Source organism: Takifugu rubripes, unplaced genomic scaffold (assembly GCF_901000725.2).
Source record: "Takifugu rubripes unplaced genomic scaffold, fTakRub1.2, whole genome shotgun sequence".
Lineage (NCBI taxonomy): Eukaryota > Metazoa > Chordata > Actinopteri > Tetraodontiformes > Tetraodontidae > Takifugu > Takifugu rubripes.
Window position 1 is genome coordinate 128,211 of NW_021821644.1, and position 6,600 is coordinate 134,810.

At 49.7% G+C, this 6,600-nt stretch overlaps 1 long non-coding RNA gene across 1 annotated transcript; it reads right to left on the minus strand.

The window, feature by feature from the left end:
- Nucleotides 1-2,808: 2,808 nt before the first annotated feature.
- On the minus strand, nt 2,809-5,014 carry LOC115248623 (uncharacterized). Its single transcript, XR_003887418.1, has 3 exons — nt 4,889-5,014; nt 4,395-4,788; nt 2,809-3,638 (listed from the first exon to the last, which is right to left on the minus strand). It is a non-coding gene; the product is annotated as an uncharacterized lncRNA (long non-coding RNA).
- Nucleotides 5,015-6,600: the final 1,586 nt, after the last annotated feature.

Sequence of the window (6,600 nt, forward strand, 5' to 3'; positions counted from 1 at the left end):
CCTTTGACCTGTTCTCTTGTTCATTGTCCTCATCATCTTCATCCAAAGACAGTGTTCAGCAGCTGGAACTGAAGCAAACGAGTCCCTCAGAGGCTCCAGGTTCTTGTTACTGAACGACTCAGAAGAAGCCACTTTGTCATTATTTTGTTCTCCAAGAGCTGCTGCTCCTAATTCCTTCATCTGTCATCAAGACCGAGGCTTAATGGCTTCTGTAGCGAGTGGGCGCCCACAGCTCTGGTGCCGGGGGGGGGGGGGGATCCAGGTCCAGAGCGTTTACCAGGAGAGCCGCGGCCACACGATTCCCAGACCGACTCTTCCCATCAGCTTCAACAACCTCAGCTCTCTGTAATCAGGCCCTGCAGGAGCTCACAGGGTTCTGTTGTTTGGACCGTGGGATCGTTTGTCATTTTTCCCATGAAGCAGGAAGTTCTGCACCATCGCAGAGGTCTTCTCTCAGCCCGGAGGAGAGATCTGAGCGGGGATCCCCGGCAGCCGCCTTTATTGGCTTTTAAAGTGAGCCAAGTGTGTGTGTGGGATCAAAGGTCTAATCGACAGCGCTCTTCTGAGAACAGGTCACAGCACTTTAATGACATGGGTTTGCTTCGGAAGTTACAGCTGTTACCACGGTTACCACGGCCACTTGTGCATAACAGCACAGACATGGAGGGTAAATATAGATCCGCCTTCGTGTGATTTCTAACGGAGCCACATCTGGATCCACGATTAACAGCTAGTTGAAAAGTGAGAACCTGTTCTAGTGAGTTCTCCTTTGTTCTTCTCAGGACCTCCACATCCTTCACTCGTGTGCTGTAGTTTGGCATCCCATCAATCTGGTGTTGAGGTTTTTGGGAGGACAGCAGAGGAGCAGGCTCTGGAAGGCCCAGAATCTCTCTATGAGGGGGTCTGTGTTAACCTTTGCCCCCTCTGGCCCCCAGCAGAGCCCTGTCAGATGGATGATGTGATCATTCCTCCTGAAATAAGTGCTGTGAGTGTAAAGGTGGGTCCTCGGGCTCCCGCTTCACTGTTGCCAGCTTGATCAGTGAAAAGCTCAACGCTCAGAAAAGCAGCGAGGCGCGTCCGAGCGTGAACTCTGCAGGTTGATGTTGGTCTGAGAGCGAGTCGAGGTTTTACACCACTTCACAGCCCCTCATTCATTAGTAAAGAGCAGCTGACTGCTGCTGTCAACAGGCATGAATCATTCATCTGCCCTCAGAATGTGGCTCAGAACTTTTCAAAAGGCCCACATCAGCAGTCCCAGCAGACCTGAAACCATTCAAATCAAGATTCTGACTTGGCTGAACTGGACCAGGAAGTGGTGAAAATCCGTCAGAACGTCCCGTTTCTGGTCAACAAGTCCCACCAGTCTGGACTTTACTGGATCCTCCATGTCATGTCGGCTCCACAAACTACCATCAGAAGGGCATGTGTTCTACTTCATCCTCATCACAGAGGGAAGCTCGTCAGGCCATGGCTGTTCCGGTGTAACGGAGAGATGATGAGCTCAGGCAAGGGGCGCCCTGGCGGCGCCACCCGCGGCGTCGTCTGAGAGAGGAGGCTGTGCTGCCTCTGCCCCGCCGACGTTGGGGAGCATTCAGACGAGCTTCTTAATCAGAGTTTGGACTCTGTGGTTCAATCGTCGCTGTCAGGGGCAACAATTGCTCCACCGTCATCTTAATTAAAACGTGGCCTTGTAATTAGGAGTCATTGTTTACCTTGCAGGGGCAGCATTGATATGCGTGTCGGCGCTCCCCTTCCTCTGCTTCGGGCTACGAGCCTGTCGCTCTTCCTTTTTTCGTGCTCTCTTCCTGACACAAAGGCACAGTGGGCTCCAGGGGAACCTCCAGCAACACCCAATTATCCCATATTTGCTGATTGTCCCAGGAAGGACAGAGACTGGCGCTTTGATGTGTCGGACACCTTCCCAGGAGGAAAGACAGTGGCTGAAGGGAAACAGCAAAGTCACGGAAAACAGTGGTCAATGATGAAAACGGAGCTGCAGGAAGGTTGAGAGATGATTCCAGTGGACAGCAGCTGGCTGGGACATGTGACCCTCCTTCCATGGTGTCCTGCTTGATACGTCTGCGGTCCAACAGTGTTTCCTTGTGTCTGGTTCTGTTCCGAGCTTTGTGGTCTGATACCGCCACCTGACCAAGTCCAAAAACCCCAAAACTCCTTTGTTATTTATCTATTTATGCTAATTGGGCGCTAATAAAGGCTAAACCCAGCAAAACTGGGTGTTTGGGTTATCAGGTTGAGAATTTAACCTTCAAACTTTAAGACTGTCGTTAACCTGTTGCAGCGGACCTTCTTCTCCACTCCGCCTCCTATTTTTGCACCTTTTCATCGTTGTGATGATTAAAAGTGAGGTTTTAGAAATGCCAAAAGGGGAAACGTGGTTGTTTATGTGGTCAGATACTCAGACTTTATTCAAGGCTCTCCGTTTGCTTTAGTGCTGCGGGATTTGGGAGGTTCAAGGTGTCCTCCAGCAAAACACTTGAACCAACCAAATGAAGAAACTGAGATGAGAGCTGCGGTGGTCCTGACGCCTCCAGAAGGTTTCCACAGGGAGACGGATGTCAGTTTCAGACAAAAGGATCAGACAGCTACTGAAAACAACTTCCTGTTGACGGAGGTCAGCTGACCCAGCGCCTTTTAAGAACAAGAGCTTCTCGTTTTCACACTTTCAAATACATTTCATAAAATACCTCAAAGCTGAGGTTTGGATCGCTGAGATCTGCAGTACAACCGTTCTACAGATCGACCACCTCGATCATCTCATGTGATCCTGCAGCTGGAACTCAGGTGTCCATGGTAACAGCTGACTTACAGCATATTGATCTTTGCTAACGTCATCCTGCTGGTTCCAGATCCGAGTAGAGACCAGTCATTAAAAACCAGCCTGTCTTCCAGGATCAGCATGGAAGGCCTGTTTCAAAGGACATTTACACAGATCCAAACCTGCTGGCTGCCTGGGAGGTCACGTCTGCTTTCACACTGGCTGCAGGCTCAGTAATGTGAAGGAGTTCTGAAGGTGTCCCAGAGGACTCCTGGACGAGTTTTGGATGCGTGCTCTAGGACTCCTGGGGGAGAACTGCTCCTAAAGGTTCTGGATCTCAGAACATTCCTGTGACTCTTCACCTTTGAACTCAGCTCAGGCTGTGGCAGGCGTGTCCTTCACAGTCTTCAGTCTAGGAGATCCGACTGGGACAGGGAGTGGACCGTGTCACTCACGTGATCATCTACTGACCAATCTTCAGACTGCAGAGGCATCTGGTGGGTACCAAACCTACGGTACCCACCAGAACAGAACGTGTCACTCATGGTCCTTTACAGCAGACCTGTAACGTGATTCCAGTTCTGTCAAGACCACAGACCCTGGCAGTAATTCTTCCCATCGGTAGCTTCAGCTGCTAGCTTCATAAAATCCAGAGGACAAACAGAAGCTTCTTGTGTGCATCAAATCTCTATGAAGTCCTTGACAGTAAAGTACTAACAGACATTAATCAGAAAGAACAAGCTGCCTCTCACATCTGGTGGAAGCTGAAAGTGGAGCCGGCAGCTTCCTCTACCGGCCCGTCTGTCACCGTCAGTCCTTTGGAGCCTTGACAGCACCCACGCTGCCCTGTCTCCACCTACTGCTAAAACATCAAACAGGATATATTTAGTTTTCAGACTGGCACATTCAGATGGGACGGCATGTAATAACAGCCTTCAAGGTGACGGGTAGCCGTTACTAGCTTCTATTGAGGAGATTATCCTGAAGAGAAAGAAGATGATGACAAAGATGACGATGGGGTTATTTAATCACAAGTTTTGCCTGGAGGAATTTCGATCCCATGTAGTTTAGATCTAGTCATTAATATAGAAATAGCACATTTAATGTTTACAGGCTGTTTACAGGCAGTTTAGAGGCTGACAGAAACAGTCAAATATCCGGTTTGGGTGAAGGAAAAACGGTCGTAGAAATCTTGAAAACGTCCCACAATGAACCAGTAGAGCACAGAGCAGCTGAGCGTCAAAGGTCTGGAATTTACAATAGCTCCTCCAAATCAGTGACAGGAACCACATTTGGAGTTGAGCGTGATCACGTGAGATCACCCGAGATTGTCCGAAGGTTCGGTTCACCTCACACGCCGATGCGGCTCTCCCAGGATGGTGGAGAACAACGAGTGAGTGTTTCTTTAAACATCATGTTATGAATCACCCAGGAGGTTGGGCAGAATCAGGCAGCACACCTTCAGCTTAGCTTCACCTGTAATTTCAGCATCAATCTCAACAAAAACATCCAGCAGAGGCTGAAAAACGCTCTCATTATCAAAGCAAAGGCAGCGTTTAGGTCCAAAAGGTGTTGCTGTTCGGTGAGGACTCCAAGAGCTCAGGATGAGTCCACTCACCTCTCAGAGCCAATCAGAGTCTCCGCTGCACAGACGTACGAATCTGGGACGTCCAGCCTTCCCCAGGGGATGGGTGGCTGCAGGGTTTGGAGCCAACCAATCAAGCATGCAAAGTTTGACCAATCAGCTGTTTGTGGCCTCAAATCAGGTGACTCAGGTCTGCTGGACTGGTTGTCTGTGGAATGGCCCCTGATGTAGACGTAGCAAGAGTCTACTGGTGTCAGGAAGCCCAGTGTCAGGGTTTCTGGGTTGTGTTGGTCGTTGTCCTGCAGGGGGTGGTGTGGGGCACAATTGGTGGCAGCTGGCACTGCGGGCAGGCGCCCCTGTAGGCAAAGCAGGCGAAGGCGAAGCAGTTCACGGAACGAAGGAATCCATCAAAGTAGCAACAGAAACTCTAGCAAAGTGACAACGTAAACTACGAATTAATAATCACCACAAAGGGGAAAAAAACGTCAAAGTTCAAAAAGCAGTGACGAGGCACTGGTACAACTCACAACACTGAAGTAGGCACGGGATAGCGCGAGGCGAAAACTGGAGATCTCAGAGGGTGGGAGCTAGACGCTGCAGCAAAGACAACAATCCGGCCCCGGAGGCAACAAGAGGAGAGCTTAAGTAGCCGCCGAGTTAAGGTAACGAGCTGCAGGTGAGTCAGCGGCTCAGCGCTCCCCAGGGATCGGCTGCCGCTCCTGCAGGTGGGGGAGGAGGGGAGAAACCCGAGTCATGACCAGGAACCGAACCACAACACCCAGCAGGTGATTCACGCTGGGGCTTCCATTGAAGATGAAGTGTGTGCTGTGAAAGCAGCTTCTGAGGTCATGTTGAAGCTCCAGCCAGCTCCACCTGGAGGAAACACAGTCCTTTATACTGGTCCAGGTGTTGCTGGTGAAGGTGCTAGACTGGACTAGACTGGGAATCAAGAAAAAGAAACCTATTTTAAATCGAAATTTGAGGCCCTTTCCTGATGTCAGTCTAGCTGCAGCGCTTCATACTCTTATGGCAGCAACAGATACCAGACAGAAACCTGAGGAGCAGGAAAGAGCAGCTCCAGCTTCATGGACCATCCAATTAAAACAATTAGTCTTCATCAACCCAGAGGTGGAGCTGGTTGATGGAACCACCTTTCTGTTGTCGATCCAAAAATAATGCTGAACACCAGAAATTATTTAAAAGAAAGTGAGAGCTGTTCTGGTGAACATCAGCACAGGTGGGAAAGGCTTGTTTATGCTATGAGAATAAGGAGACAAAGACCTTCCTGCTGAAGGGTCTCTAATCGTCCATCACTCAACATGGTGTGTGAAGGGGAGCAGCTGCTCATGCCTGATTCAGTTCAAAGGCACACTGGGCATCTTCATCACCATCCTCATCCTCATCAGGAGCAACGGCAGCGGCAGCGATGTCCTCAGGGACAGCTCATTTAGATGGTCTCTGCTGATAGCTACCAGCAGTTGATGCACCGTCTCTGCGGTGAAGGAGGGTCATCCATTAACGCAGCGAGGAAACGCTGGGGCGGGCGCAGGTGCACATCTCCAGCCCCTCAGAGCTGCACAACACATCGATTTAAAGCATCATCGGACCAAACAAATCATCATTAAACGTCATCATCTCCTCCATGTGCAGCACTCCAGCCTCTGTATGTCCTGTTTAGCATTAATCTGCACACAGATCAGTCAATTCAGCCCATTTCTGACTTCTAGGAAGAGGATTTGATGAAGGCGTCAGATATAAAATGGTGTTTAGTGTGGTCCTATGTTTTGCTCCAGGGTGACCTCATCCCCGGCAAACATCACGAGGGGCCTGGGCCTTTGTTCTTCACCGGATTCTTCTTATTTAGCAAGTTCACACATCTGTTAGCTGTAAGACCGCCGATTGGTGTGTTTTACCCTGGTCACGTTCACACTGATGATGGTGATGATGATGACGGTCAAGGAGTCAGCACAGTCACTAGGGAGCTTCCTTTTAGTCTGTGCAACACTGAAACTGTTCCCCACATCAAGAAGCAACTGTGTAATGAACAGGAACCTGTAACCACGTTTGCCAGTGAGTTTGTGGATTCCTGGCTGTGCATCTCCATCAACTGGAGTATTTGTGCCACCCTACTAATATTTCACACGCCTGCGTTGTTAAAAAAGATGTGATATTCACAGAAGGGTTTGATTAATGTTCCTGTGTCAAAACAAATATGTGACCGATAAGAGAGAAGCATTTC